Raw genomic sequence first — 16,518 nt, forward strand, 5'->3', positions numbered from 1 at the left:
AAGGGTGTCTTTTCCGAGAAACCCAGAGCTTTTACCATCAATGAGAACGACTCTCACCCAGGTCAGATCTTGGACTGCTGCAACCAACTGAATCAATCTCCAGCTAAAACCTCAGGTTTTAAGTTTGTTTGTCTCCTTTCAGGTTATATATCATTACTTACTTGTGAAAAAGAATCTAGAGTGTGATCTCACTCAGCTCCAAGCCTGTCAGATACAGAGTGGCACAGAGCTCAGGCTCTGAGCTGTTTCCTTAGACACAGCGTATTTGCACCCACACCCCCATCCTCCAACTGCAAATTAAGGCTGATGGCAATATCTACGCCATTCAGTCACTGGAAGGATTGAAGAACCATATACATACGTACACACATACACATACCTACATACATATGTGATACACACACATATCCATCAATACATACACAGACACATGAGAGAGAGACGATAGATGACAACACACACACTCATATATCATCCAGAAGAGCTGTGAAAGGAAAATATCTTGGGCCCCCAATATCACTAAAAGCTAAAAGGAAAATTCATGCTGAGAACTGCCCAGGACAAACCTGCCTCTCATTCTATTCAAAGTCATCCCTCTGCTCATTGAGACAGATGCATATTCTGATTGCCTCCTTACGAAAGGCTTACTAGAAACTCAAAAGAATGAAAGCTTCCCTCTCTCACCTACCTGTGACCCAGAAGCCCCCTTCCTGCTTCCAGTGTCCCTGCCTTTCTGAATGGAACCAGTATCCTTCTTCCATAAATTGATTGATGTCTCCTGTATCCCCAAAATGTATAAAACCAAGCTGGGCCCCGACCACCTTGGGCACAAGTTGTCAGGACTCCCTGGGGCTGTGTCATGGGCACTCATCCTTAACTTTGGGAAATAAACCTCCCCAAATGATTGGGCCTTGTCTCATCATTTTTCTCTATGTAGAAAGCACCTTATAAAAGTTAGTTATTATTATTACAACGATTATTTAAAAACTCAAACCTGAGTGTTTAACTCAGGAGTTTCAATAATTGGTGATGGAAAAGTCAACTTAGTTGGGTGTTGAGAAGTGATTTTTCTACTGCATGCTACTCAAATTTCTAAGTCATGAGAATTCAAGTGTTGGAGACACCCCAGGACACTCTGTCTGGCTCCCCTCCTCCCCTTCCCTCCCTCCTGGGCTCAGGCTAGGAGCTGGCTCCACCCACAGGCAGGCTCTCTCTTTCCAAGCTCTTTGTCTCCAGGCTTCTAGTTTCTAGAAGTTCCACCATGAGTCCTGAAATTGAATCTCACTGGCCTGCTTATTCCTGCCCCCTGGGTCATGTACCCACCTCTGTAGCCAGGAACTGGGACCCAGCCCACTCACCAGCACATCACTGAAGGGCTGGAGAAAGCTGGTATCCCAAAAGGGAACTCCAGACCCCGATACCCACAGAAGAGAGAACAGACGCTGACATGTGCACTGACAGATGACCTTTTCAAGGCTGGAGTCCTTAGGGTAGACAGCCATTGTCCCTCCCACACATGCACACCACTGAATATGCAAATGCGATTGTGTGTGTCTTCTTCCATAGCAAGGCACAACGATATTTTATACAGAAAGACTGTGGTCTTTGAAGCCAAGTGAGTGTGGGTGTGAGAGGCGCTCTGAGGCCCCACAGCTTCTGATCCTGGATGGGGATTATGCCTCCGGTGCCTCGGCTGGCTCCGCTGTGAAAAATAAAACAGGGTGGATTCCAAACGAGACGACACATGTGAATGCTTTACACCATGACCTAGCGGTCTTCTCTATTATTCTGTATTCTAAGGAATGAGTACGCAGTTAAAACAATGATTAGCCTCCTGCTTCTAGTTTCAGTAGAAAACAGAGCTGGATTTAGAGCCGACAGACCTCACCAGCTCTCAGCTCTTCTACTGACCAGCAGAAAAACTGAGCAAGCCATTAAACCCAAGGTGCGTGTCTTCCAGCCTCCCAACAAACCCCAGGCTGTTCGTGCATGACTTCCAAATAAGCACATTTTGAAGCACTTTTTTTTCTTTTCTTTTTTTTTTTTTTGAGACTGAGTCTTGCTCCGTTGGCAGGCTGGAATGCAGTGGCACGATCTCATTTCACTGCAATCTCCGCCTCCCGGGTTCAAGAGATTCCCCTGCCTCAGCCTCCCGACTAGCTGGGACTACAGGCACCCGCCACCATGCCCGGCAATTTTTTTTTTTTTGTATTTTAGTAGAGACGAGGTTTCACCATGTTGGCCAAGCTGGTCTCAGTCTCCCGGCCTTGTGATCCGCCCACCTCAGCCTCCCAAAGTGCTGGGATTACAGGCGTCAGCCACTGCGCCTGGCCATTTTGTAGCATTTTTAAAGGGTTGGAAGAAGGAAGAGGAGGAAGAGATATAGAATAAGGGAAAGAAAAGGAGGAGAGGAAAAAGGGGGAGGGAAAGAATGAAGAGGAAGAGGAGGAAGAGAAAATGTAACAGAGACCACATGTGTTTTACCAATTATATATATCATATTTTTGTAAAAGGATATATCATAAATATTATATACTATATTCTATAACATGGTATATATAACATATCGAATAGGATATATATTTACCATGTAGCTCTTTACAAAAAAGCTTGCAGACCCTGCACTAAACCATGGAGCCTGTTTATTTATGAAATGGGGAGATGACATCCTCGCAGCTTCCCCCATAGGGCCACTGGGAGCATCAAACAAGATGATGCCTATCCGAATATTTTTGTGGCTTCTGCAGTGCTAGGTCCATGCCAGAATGGCCATCTCTGCCTCCTCCCAGGCCTCTGTCGGGCAGGTGAAGGACTGAGGTGCATGGGCTCAGAGATGGCCAGGGGACGCTGCAGGCATTTGTTCCATTCCGCCCGTCACTGTTGCCCCAAACCCGGCCATGATCTGAGAGGAAGGCTTTCTTTATGGAGCTGTCACTTTTCTGAATCCTGGGGGAGTCCTTCAAAGGCACCATCTCCAATAATCCCACTTTTACCTGTCAGAGAGCTTGTTTTGAATTTAATTTCAACCTCTTCAATCCAAGTCCACCTTGCTAAGAACTAGCAAACTCATTTAGCTCTTTCTAGTGATCCCCCTCTACTCCCTACCTTATAGCTGGTCACTCTCAGAAAGTCACCCTTGACCTACGGGATTCTTCACACTGATGCCTCTCGCAAATTACAAATGCTCGTGCCTGAGTGCAGGCTGTTCTGTGGTTTAGTGTGTGCTCCACACACAACTCTACTTGGCTTTCATAGACCCTGTAGATATTTTTCCAGATAAATTGTCCTTGCATTGATGCATGACCCATGCAACTGAATTGTTTTTAATGCAGACCTCAAGTAAGCTACACCCGGACACACACAAAGGTAAACCTTGTTCCCTTTCTGCCCTTGTAATTCCTTCCTTCACCATTAAAGAATATTTCTGGGCTGGGTATGGTGGTTCATGCCTGTAATCCCAGGCATGGGAGGCTGAGGTGGGTGGATCATGTGAGCCTAGGAGTTTGAGACCAGCCTGGGCCATGTGGTGAAACCCCATCCCAACAAAAATATGAAAAAAAAAAAAAAAAAGGCCAGGTGTGGTGGTGTGCACCTGTAGTCCCAGCTACTTAGGAGGAGGAGGTGGGAGGATCGCTTGAGCCCAGGAGTTCGAGGCTGCAGTGAGCTGTGATCACGCCACTGTACTCCAGCCTGGGCAACAGAGCAAGACCCTATCTCAAAAAAACAAAAAACTCAGAATATTTCTGTTTCATTTCATTCCTGTTTTTAATGTGAATTTGTGCTTTTTCTGAGAATAAAGCTGTACCCATGTGAAATTCGCAGCCCATTGCCACAGGCACCATCCCCAATTTCAGCTCTAGTTTCTACTCCTCTGCCCACAGGCAAGGCATTTAACAAATTGGTGTCTGTCTACAAGAAATCCCTCTCAAGCAAATAGCATAACTAGGTCTGGGGATCTCGGCTGTTGTTCCTAATGCTTACATGCCTAAAACTAATTTTTTTTTTAATTCCTGCATGTCGCATATGAGCAGTGCCCAGGATTCCTCACTTTCAAATGTGCTCTCCAGAAGATTCTGACACCCAGCCTGGTTGCGGAATCACTAAGGGGGTGTCATCTCTGCTCTTCCTCCCCAGGACCTTTCGGGTCACTGTTCAAGGACTGAGGCCCATCCGCTCCATAAGGGATTGTAACCGAGTGGCCCAGACTTGAAACACATTTTACAGTTTTTCCTTTCCCTTCCTTCTTCATCTCAGAATGTAGCCTGGAAATGCACTTTAAGACTTCACTTCCCTCCTTTCCACCGGGCACTCGGATGTGCTATTCTCCCTCCTCCAAGTATGCACTTACTTAGAAATTCTAGGGGCTTGTTTTGAAACAAACCAGTCCTGAGACCCAGCTGCAGAATCTTCCTGCTTAAACAGAGTTATGGACAATTAGTCCATCACCACCATCAGGCCAGCATCAAGACAACGGCAACCAAACCTCCGGACAGGCAAGTTCTCAAGACAGCCATTGGGACAGGACACGTGGACCTACACCCCGCCCCCTCCCCACCATACCACCCCTGCATATTCTCCCCTACAGTTTTCCTTCCTAAACCCCCTCATTCAGCCCTGAAAGACGAATGGTCTTTTAAGGACATGAGCCTGACCATGCCCCAGCTGCTAGCACTGGAATAAAGCCGCTTTCCTTCCACCACTCCTCGCTTCTCTTCTGGCCCCTGGGCAGTGAGCAGCAGGACCTGAGTCGGTTTCAGGATGAGCACGACTCCTGTGATGAAGGCATCAGGCGGCAGGGCTCACAGTGCAGATCCACAGATGGAACCCCATCCATAGAGGGCTCAGGCCAGCATAGTGTCTTAAAATCATCTGAATCTCACCATTTTGAAGTGGAAACCACATGCTCTATTCCCCACAGGCTGCACATTGGGCCGTTTTAGTCATCAGGCACTTGGGGCATGGTGGATGGAACCTATGAGCTTTTTGGTATCCGAACAGGAACTGATAAAGATGGTAAATGGATACTATGGAGAACTGAACAGAAGGGAGAGGAACAAACAGCAACGTGCCCAGATCTTAGGAAACACATGCTTACTGAATGAAACAGGTAAAAAAGGAAGCCAGGATAGAGTGTAACATCAGCCGTATGCACTAGGACACATGCCCACACGGCCATCTGTCTTTATCTTACAAAGACACGGGATATTTGAGGCTCAACAGCAAAGGCATTAGGATCGGCACCCATGGGAGACGAGAAATGGCCCTAGTGCAAGGAGATGCAAGAAAAGTAGAAAATACAGCAAGGAAAGGGCTTTGCTGGGGCTAACGAGTCTGTCCTCAAACTGTTAAACTGTTAGGTTAACTCAATTTTCTGTGCATGAGGTTTTGGGGTTTTGAGGCGTTTGTGTTTGTTTTTGTTTTGAGATAGGATCTTACTTTGTCACCCAGGCTGAAGTGCAGTGGCATGTTCTTGGCTCACTGAAGCTGCGACCTCCTAGGTTCAAGCGATCCTCCTGCCTCAGTCCCCCAAGTAGCTGTGATTACAAGCAAGCGCCACCATGCCCGGCTAATTTTTTTATTTTTAGTAGAGACAAGGTTTCACCATTTTGTCCAGGCTAGTCTTGAACTCCTGACCTCAAACGATCCACCTGCCTTGGCCTCCCAAAGTGCTGGGATTACAGGCGTGAGCTACCACACCGAGCCTGTGCATGAGGTTTTAAAAAATCATGCGCAAAAAAGACTGTAATATGAAAAAATATTATGTTGGTGGGAAAAATGCTAAATCCTTGAAATGTGTAGTATAGTTGTGTGATGAAACGGGGCAGGGACATCTGTGGCACACCTAATACTCACAGGCCTTCCCATATTTTCCCAGTGCCTTGCAGGAATGAGTCCCTGGGACCAGCTATGCCGCTACTCACTCTGAGCAGAAATGGTCCAGCCCCTTCCTTGCTGGAGCACCTCAGAGCTTGAGTCTGACCCTCTAGGGGCTCTCTTCCCCACCATGCGAAGGCGGGGAGCCCTCCTGGGCCAGATGGTACAACTCCCAGATGCTCAAGCTTCCATCAGCCTGTTCCCTGAGCAGCAGGACTCCACTGTCTTGTACTAAACATATAACTGAAATGAGAAATACAACTCTGTTAAGTCCTGGGATGTCCCAGTACCCAGCACATCCTAATACTCCCAACTCATGTAACTGTGCCAATGCATCAATTGCCGTTGAATGGTTATATATTTACCTATTAGTCATGTTTCATATGGAGTGTGAGTGCATGTCACATGTTTAATATGATTGTGACGGAGCCTCTCAAAGGAAGGATGGTTAGATCTTACAAACTCCTTTAAAAAGCCCTGTCTGCTCCAACTACCATTTCACATCTGGCTTAATCCTCCAGTCTAATGTGCTCCCTGACCTCTGCAGACATTTGGAGCTGAGACCTTGTGATCTCAGCATCCTGTCGAGACAGGACAGAGAGAGAGTTCTCCATCAGCTGAGTCTCAATATCTATGCAGTGTTTCCTATGATCAGCAGAATTGGTGTTTGTTAACCAAACGATTCTGATAATTAAGTGGGTTGCTTGTGTCTCCAGGAATGCAGAGTGTGTGTGTGTGTGTGCGTGTGTGTGTGTGTACCCCCGAATACTAAGAGAATGTCATATTACCCAAGTACATGCTACATTTCATAAATGTAAAGATGTATACATTAGCTCTTTATGAAGTAAAAGTAGTGTTTCTATAACAACATAATGGCACTACCTTCCATGTGCATAAAATAAACATCTCCCATGAATCATTAAATCATAAAAAGGGCCCCCAAAACCATAAAAAAAGGTGAATTACTGCAGTAAAATGACTCTCTAGGCGTCTGTTGATATTTACACACACAGCTACTAAAATCCAGCAGTCTGAGGCAACGATTATTGTACAGTACTTACATCTCTACAAACTTAAAGATTTGGACAGCTTGTTAAAAAACACGTTGTAGCTATAGCCATTTACAGACTAATTAAGGCAATCATTAACAAATCTATCCCTCTAATTGATTCCAAATTTTGCAAAGCAAAGAAGAAAATGTAAATGAAAAAGAAAAGAAATCTATTCTTAACCTACAGGAGAAAGGAATTAGGTTCAAAGACACTCTCTAAGAAACGGAAACCATGACACGTTTGTTGTCAATGGACAGCACTGTGTGAGACCACTGCCACTTAAAGGAATGTATTCCAGAAATAATTATGGAATCCATGCAGTAACATATGTGCTACCCAAGTCTAGTAATTATTTTTTTATAGATGCTGCTTGCATTATTTAAAATATGCATGTTTGTGGAAAGTATTTTGTGACAATTTTCTTTGTTGACGTCTCCCTAAAGAATTTATTCTCAAGGATATTCCCTTTTCATGGGAAATAAGCCTGGAAATACCAAAACTAAACACAGGTCCGCGGTGCTATTTACAAGGCAGAGAGTCCTGTACTGAAGATCTTAGTACAAAATCCACACGTCCAGATGAATTTTGTTAAGTTGCTAGGTTTACAAACAATTGCTTTTTAAAACTTTCTACAGTTGCAGGTAAAACACAAACAAAAAACACGCACATACACCAAAAAGAATAGCACCTTTATCTTCCTCAATGAGGCAACTTCTCCAAATAGAAGCATTTATGCTTTAAAAGGTGAAAACCAAGGAGAAGTAATTTATTCCCACTCTAAACTTGCTCAGACCTTTCTAATAGTGATTTTCCCCCCACCAAATGAAAAGCTTGCTTTCAATGTCTTTGATCTGCTGTTAATATTTTTAACCCAAAACATAAACGCAGATGATTTACTTCCCAACCACACACCCATGTCTCTCTCAGAATGAATGAGCTACAGCATCACAATAGTTCCTGGACTTTCTGCCTCTCCAGAGCCCATGAAATATACATGAAATGGTTTCGTGCCACCTGCAAATGAAAAAGTCAAATAAAATTTATAGTTTGGAGGCAGATTTCCAAAAACCCTGGAACAGCTAATTTAATACATCTGTCATATATAATTACACACAAAATGTAATCCAAAACATCTATTTTCTCCTTTCTCTCTTCAGACAAGAATAAAGCAATTGCCCAGACCTGAGCTTAAATAGCTGGTCCACCAAACAACGATATTCACCTCTGACGTTTTCACGCACCAGTAAAATTTGATCATTCAATGTGCTTTTCAGGAGCAGTTGCTCTCTCCATTGCAGAAACTGCTACACTGGATTCCTGGTCATTTTAAAGGATGACCATAAATCAGCATTAAAAGCCATGGGTGAGCTGCTATTAACTCAGAATGTCCACACTGTCTCTCCTAAATCACTCATCAACCCAGGTATGACCAAGGAAAAAGGACTGCCCAAGGTATGCTCTAGAATAGACAGCGTCTTTCCAACTCTTCTCCTAAAACTCTGAAAGACTGCATTTATGGTCTAGATGCAATTTCAGAGAGTACAACGGTTCCTTATCTGGAAAGCGAAAGACAAAACTTTATAAAACTTTGTCTGTCAGAACGGCCAGTTCAGGCATTGCACTTTTCCCTAGATCTGATTCCTTAGTTACCTAAATTTTAGATTGCCCAACCCCCTTCCACTGAATCCAAAGAAAGAGGAGTAAGAAAAGACAGGCTTAACACAGATGTGGCTCTGTAACTGTGGGTTAAACTGGGTAAAAACTATTTGTGCCATATACGATCAAGTGTTATTTTAAATATAGAAAGAGCTCTTAGAAAGTAATCAAAAAGAGAAATACCCTAACATTGAAAAATAGTATTCATAGGATATGAATAGGAAAGAGTGATTCTCCAAAGAAAAAACGCCAGCGGCAAACAAGAACACTATTTAACCTAGTAGTAATCAAAGACAAGCAAATTAAAAGACTAATAAGATATTCTTTTCTTCCCCTTAATTATAAAACTTACTGTTGGCAAGGGAACAACGTAACTGATATTCCACACACTGCTATATTCCATTTAGCAGTATAAACTGCTGTCATTTTTTGGAAGTCAGTTAAGAATAGGAACTTTTAAACTTAAAACTCTTTTTTTTCTTTTTTGAGACGAAGTCTCCCTCTGTTGCCCAGACTGGAGTGCAGTGGTGCAATCTCAGCTCACTGCAACCTCCACCACCAGTTTCAAGCGATTCCCCTCCCTCAGCTTCCCAAGTAGCTGGGATTACAGGCATCCACCACCATGCCTGGCTAATTTTTTTTTTCTTTTTTTTTGAGATGGAATCTCGCACTGTCACCTGGGCTAGAGTGCAGTGATGCGATCTCAGCCCCTGCAACCTTCGCCTCCCAGTTTCAAGCAATTCTTCTGCCTCAGCCTCCCAAGCAGCTAGGATTACAGGTGTGTGCCACCATGCCTGGCTATTTTGTATTTTTAGTAAAAACGGGGTTTCACTGTGTTGGCCAAGCTGATCTCAAACTCCTGACCTTGTGATCCTTCTGCCTCGGCCTCCCAAAGTGCTGGGATTACAGGTGTGAGCCACTGCACCCGGCCCTAATTTTTGTATTTTTAGTAGAAACAGGGTTTCACCATGTTGGGCAGGCTAGTCTTGAACTCCTGAGCTCAGGTGATCCGCCTGCCTCAGCCTCCCAAAGTGCTGGGATTATAGACATGAGCCACTGTGCCCAGGCTTAAACTCCAAACTCTTAAAGTACATAGGTAGTTTTGGCCCCAGGAATTCCCCTTCTGGGAATATGCCTTAAAAAAAGACTGAGCATATTTTAAGAAACATATGTGAATATAAGGAGAGCTATCACAGCACACTATTGAAAACACTACAAACACTGAACCAATCCATAGCAGGTCACTTGGAAGACCTGAAGGGAAAGAGAATAGGAGCTTCAACAGAGGCGATCCAGACCCAAAGGAACCAGGTGGGTGCTGTGCAGTTGTGTCTGAGGCCATCACTCGCTGCAGAGCCAAGCCTGCGGCGACTGGGAGGTGAGGCGCGCACTGATCAAACCCAGCTCCCACACAGAACGTCCGTGAGTGTCTGATTCCCACAGGGTTCATGCAGTGTGTCACTCCCTGGCATCTACACGCCTCATTGCTAAACTCAAATGCACCCCTGATCAGTAAAACTATTTTAATACACCCCCTAAATATGTGTATTATTACACCCATGAGCGTACGAATATATTATGTGCATTACAAAATATAACCTCCATTTTTTAAGTGTTTAGGATAAAATGTAAAGTACATATAAATCAAAGCTCTATTTTCCTTGTACACACCCTTGGTGAGAGACCATCACTCCCAGAGGCTCTTCTTCCTCTGCAGAACACACCTGGTGTGGTGAAAGGTGTCGGCTGAGGCACGGAGCCACACTTGCCGGGCTCTCCAGTGACCTTGGGCACTGACCCCCAACAGAGCTTCAGGCCCCTACCCCACTATGGCCCCGAGGATGCCCCTCCCAGCCTGTCTGAGGATTCACAAAAGTGCCTATGCAAAGTCCCTGGCACCCAGGGTTAAATTCCTTCATTTGAGCACACGTCCAGCGGCCCCTTCATTGTAAGCTCTCAGTAAATGGTTTCCTGGAAATTAAAATACAAAAATTCTCCAACTTCAATCTATGAAACAAATTATAATTAGAGAAAAATAAAATGTTTTAGTTTTAATTTTCTATAATTTTAAAAAATATTTATGTATCTATTTTTTACATCTCCGAGAATGCACACACAGAAAGTAAAAAGCCCAGCGCGGGGGCTGCGCAGCCTGCCCTCAGGCCTTCCTCCAGCAAGGCGGCTCCCAGTGCGGCCGCCCGCTTCACAGGCCAACTCCAGACTGTGTTCCAGCCCGACCCTGGCAGCCTGGGCAACGCCAGCGAGCTTCTGAAGTCACCAGCACCTCAGTTCCTCATCCTCAAACATCGAACAAGGGCCCCCGCCTCATGGGATTTGTAACAATTAAATAAGACAATACTCGAATGCAATGGTTGCTTAATGCTTAATAAATATAGCATTAAAAGCTTAATAAGGAAAGCATGGAATGCTTAATAATTATCACCTAGAATTGTTATTGTCACTGATGACTAAACTTAAGAACAATCATTAGCTGAGCGTGCTGTTTGGTTACAGAACTGGGGGAATCTCTGGCAGAGTATAGATTAAGTGTATTCAACTTTATCACAATAAAATGTAAAAAGAATCAAATTTGGGCACTGCGGATGCATAAACACGCAGAGTTGACACATTACATATTAAATACTATATTTGACGTATGCACACACCTGTGCATATACATAATTCTACTTTTTTAAAGTCTCAACTATGTAGTTACCAAAAGTGTTCAACGTGCTCTGTACTATCCCTTCCCGCCTTGGAGAGTATCTAATCTCAAAAGGAAGAAAGAAAAGATTCACATAATTCTGAAAAAAATCTATTTCTAAGATTAAAAAAGGAAAAAAAAAAAGAAATTGCCATAGGTGGTTGCTTCCAAGCCCTCGTAAGATTGTCTAATTAGATTGAATGACTTTTTATTTCATTCATTCAGGGCTGAGACATGATGAAATCCCAGTTTAATCAACCCTTGGTCCCAGGGCTGCTCAGAAAAAAACTTTTCCTCAAAGCCATGAACTTCTGCCAAGAGTGTGTTAATTTTAGCTTCTGTATTTCCTTCTTCCCTCTGTAATAGTAATGAGGTACACTGAAATGTTAATATTATTTGGGATGTTCATTTAAACTTTCTTAAACTTTTGCCCTAAGTTCTCTTTTTTTAATAGGCAAAGTGATGTTTTGCAAAGCGAGAGGCACAGATGGAGAACTCAACGATGAAGTTGTGAAGGTGAATGCGTCACTGCTAAAATATTAATTGTATTTAAATGAGAATGTCCTCTCTTTTCCCCAAAATACCAAAGCAATCAACTCAGGAATAGTCTACTGAATAAACGGGTTCTAGTCCTTTTAATAAAAATAAAGTTAATATATAAGAAAATTAAGTAATAATAGTAATGGCTGATATTCGCTGAGCGCCTCCTAAGAGCCAGCCTGTGCTCTAAACACTTGTGGTTTTTTTTTTTTTTTTTTGAGACGGAGTCTCGCTGTGTCTCCCAGGCTGGAGTGCAGTGGCGCGATCTCGGCCCACTACAAGCTCCGCCTCCCGGGTTCACGCCATTCTCCTGCCTCAGCCTCCCGAGTAGCTGGGACTATAGGCGCCCGCCACCACGCCCGGCTAATTTTTTTTTTTTTTTTTTTTGTATTTTTGGAGTTTCACCTTGTTAGCCAGGATGGTCTCGATCTCCTGACCTTGTGATCCACCCGCCTCGGCCTCCCAAAGTGCTGGGATTACAGGGGTGAGCCACCGCGCCCCGCCAGCACTCATGTGTTTTAACCTGGATGTCTGACTCCACAATTGCAGCATCTCATTTTCCCAAAGTGATGGAGACCCCTGGGGATAGACACAGAGATTTTAGGTGGTTTAAAAGCTGGCATTCAATAGGACTGGGTCGTTCTGTGAAGAAATTATTCTCTTTCCGATGTCTTGCCAATCCTACTGATGCCATTGAGGCAGAAATATTTCTTTTTTTTTTTTTTGGTTTTATTTTTTGTTTTGAGATAGATCCCTGCTCTGTTTCCCAGGCTGGAGTGCAGTGGTGTGATCTTATCTCACGGCAGCCTCAGCCTCCTGGGCTCAAGCAGTCCTCCCGCCTCAGACTCCTGAGGAGCTGGGACTACAGGCACATGACACCATGCCCAGGTGATTCTTTAATTTTCTGCAAAGACAGGGTCTCACCATGTTGCCCAGGCGGGTCTAGAACTCCTGGGCTCAAGCGATCCTCCAGCCTTGACCTCCCAAAGAGCTGAGATTTCAGGCGAGGGAGAAATTTCTGCTTCCTCCTGGTGCATCTTTAATTTCCCCTAGCATTGCCGATCTCCCCTTTTAGTGGAGACAGAGCTGGACATGGTATCTACTAAGAGACGAGTCATCCTGTTTGCTTTTGTTGTGTTCAATTTTTAGCCTCTATTTTTCATAAATAATCCTGGCTTTCCACTTATATTAGTTATGTAAAATTTTATGACAAAATATTTTATTATTGAAAAAGTGTCTCATTACAAAAAGAACATTCAGCAGATAATAGTACTGTTGGTTCCAGATATGGCAAAAAATGTAAAACACAAATGAGTTAAGTTTGAAAATCTCTGACAATGTTATGAATATAGTATGTTATGTAAATAGTGCTGCCTCTAAGATGTTGTTTAACTCTAACAGTATTTTTTCAATATACTTGCCCATAGAACCCACTTTTTGAAGGAGAATCTCCAGTGTGTCTAATCCACATAACACTGCTTTCCAAAATAAAAAACTATTTTAATAAAAAAAGAATAAGACCAAATAATAGATTAAGAATTTTCAGAAAGCCTCAATTAGAAGATAAATGTATTTTAAATAAATCTATCTAAAATATTAGAGTTTATAAATACGTGTCAAATATTTACTATATTCTTACTCATATAGAACATGTCAAATTTATGACATGATTTCACCCCGTCAGTGATCATAATTGCACCGAATCACAAGACATAAATCAAACACATGGAATGTAGAACGCAAAAATGATTTATTGAAAACCACTACATGCTAAATGATATTGACAGATTATTTATGCAATCAAAAACGAAAAGGATCAAAATAACTCGCAGAAACAAAAATAAGCAAAAAATCTCAAGAGGTGCTGACCTTGTAGTAGCGGAAACAGAGACATGGGCAGGAAGGGAACTTCACAGTATTAGAGTCTATAATACAAATACATCACATTTGTAACAAAAAAAAAAAAACCAGCTACACAAAAAACTACTACGGACCCACTAACAAAATAGATATTGAAAGGTACTCTCACTACCATCTAACTGACCTCTCCCTGAACCTATCAGAACTTATCCAGTGGCCAGGCATGATGGCTCATGCTTATAATTCCAGCCCCTTGAGAGGCCGAGGTGGGAGGATTGCTTGAGCCCAGGAGTTCAGGGCCAGCCTGGGCAATATAGTAAGACCCTGTCTCTACAAAAATTAAAAAAAAATTTTTTTTAATTAGTTGGGTGTGGTGGTGTGTGCCTGTAGTTACAGCTACATGGGAGGCTGAGGCAGGAAGATCACTTGAGCCCAGGAGGTCGAGGCTGCAGTGAGCCATGATCATGCCACTGCACTCCAGCCTGGGTGGCAGAGTGAGACTGTCTCGGAAACCAACAAATAAAAAGAATTTATGAAGTGCCATGGAACGGGCATTCTTGCATTGGGTCAGTGCTAGCCTGCATATTTCAACACATCTGAAGAGGGGATAAATCTTATGAATGACATCTTATTTTTAATGACATACAGTAACTTCTGCCAATTCATCTTTACATGCTTGAAAAAATTGAGGGAAGGGGGAAGGAGAGAGAGCTTACATGAGAAGCATATAATCTGAAGAAGAGGTGAGCCTGCAAGTCACTCTGCCAGGTGGGCATTTGACCTGGATGGTGTGTGTGAGATGAGGTCTCATGCCTACCCCGTCTACTCTCCCGATCCCCCATATCTCTTGTAGTGTATCTTGCCAAGACAAATGTAATCCCAATGTTTAGGGAGATTATTCATCACTATTAAAGAGTCCAGCAATTTCACTGATGTTCATCTGAACAGACAAAGCTCATCAGGTTTAAAAGAAAACCTCGCGGTGCAGGACTTTCTGAGCAAAGCCTGTGAGCCCTTCTGCACCCCTAAATAATGAGAAGAACAACGCTGCTCTTGGAGAAATTTCTTCAGTATAAGCAGGTGTCTTAAGGCCACAGTAGTGAAATCAGTGCTTTCAGTTCCAACGGAATCATAACCTCTCCCTTCCATGGTCCCAGAACTCATCTTTTGCATTGTCAAGGGGCTGAATCACAGTCCCTAATGAATTAATAACAATAGGATTTTGAGTCATAAAATCCACTTTCCATTTTGGCTTGGAGTGGTGGAGGTCACACTAAGCACCATCCATTTGAAGGAAGGATAGAGTCATCTATTCACGAGACAGGAGGGATTTCAAAACATCTGGTGATGATTACGCTCCATAATCAGCTGACATTTCCACTTCCTTTACCTCTGATGCAAGTGCAATGAGATCAAACAAACTCCCATGGAGCTAGCTGGTAAAATAATTGAAGTGCTACCTTTCCCTGTGTTTTCAAAACGAGAAGTTTACCTTTTGGTCTACAGAGAACTGGTGAGATCAGGTACTTTCCTTATTCGTTTTATTTCAATATCTAGTAGAAAAATATATGTACTCAAGGGAAATAAACATGAAATTAATATGTATGGATGCATATATTTAAAATACACATACCAAGTAAATCTGTTTTGTGGCTAATATCCCAGGGATAACTAATAATCAAAACAACACTTCCCTATAAGAATGTTTAATGCAGATTTATGTTCCTGAGAAATGTTATAGCCTAAGAGGAACTTCTAAAGGCAGAGAAAACCTGAATGTCTTTCTTTGTGCCGCTGCTTTAGAGGTATCAAGAGCAACATGTTTTACAACAGTCAGAAATAAATAACAACAAAACCATTCACAAACTTTTTGGGGAATGAAACACATCTGAGACGGGAAGGGTCACGCTTGCAATACTATACTTGCTCTTTCTCTTACTACATGGAAATTCTAGAGATACTGACTGTGTTTAAATATTATCCTATAAAAGCCCCTCAGCTGCCCCACTGGTAAGATCTGTCTCAAAATTTCATTACAAGTTCATATTAGATTTAACCCAAATTAAAGTGATTCTCGTAGCAAAATCACTGTATTATAAACAGTATCTAGTAAAACTCAAATCAAATTGACGCAGGGCAGGTGAGCCCCAAAATTGGGGCTTAACCCAGGAGGGTTCTTGGCATTGCCCAGGAAAGAATTCAAGGGTGAGCCGGTGGTAGCTTTTACTGAAGCAGCAGTGAAGAGCAGCAGCAGAGAACAGCAGCAGCAGAGGTCCTGCTCCTGGCAGAGCAGGGCTGCTCCACAGGCCGTGCGCCCAGAGCAGCAACTCAGAGGCAGCTCTGCAGTCGTATTGATACCCACTTTTAATTACAGGCAAACGAAGGGGCAAGTTATGCAGAAATTTCTAGAAATAGAGTAGTAACTTCTAGGTCATTGGGTCGTTGCCATGGAAAGGGGAGGCAACTTCTGGTGTTACCATGGCAATGATAAACTGACATGGACTGGTGAGCGTTTCTTATGGGGAGGTGCTTTTGCCTTGTCCCTGTTTCAGGTAGTCTTCAATCTGGTCCAGAGCCCAAGCCCCACTTCTGGAGTCAAGTCTCACCTCCTACCTCAAACTGACCTAAGTTTATCTAATTATTACTCTGTGTGATCAATTTTCATTTAATTACCCATGCACTTATCACAGCCTTTCATTCATTCCTGCATTTGCATGCTTTCTTAGAGCTGGTTTTCCTTCTATTTGAAAATGCCTTTAGCATCTCTTTCACTGAAGGCTAAATCAGTCTTTCTGATTGGTTTTTCAAAAATACTATTATTTAGTCTTCATT

General features: G+C 43.0%; 1 protein-coding gene across 1 annotated transcript in view; it reads right to left on the bottom strand.

Annotated features, from left to right (window-relative positions):
- TMEM132D (transmembrane protein 132D) overlaps positions 1–16,518 on the bottom strand; it is an 824,162-nt gene that overhangs the window by 752,944 nt on the left and 54,700 nt on the right. The window lies entirely within an intron of this gene.

The sequence above is a fragment of the Nomascus leucogenys genome, chromosome 10 (assembly GCF_006542625.1).
Source record: "Nomascus leucogenys isolate Asia chromosome 10, Asia_NLE_v1, whole genome shotgun sequence".
NCBI lineage: Eukaryota > Metazoa > Chordata > Mammalia > Primates > Hylobatidae > Nomascus > Nomascus leucogenys.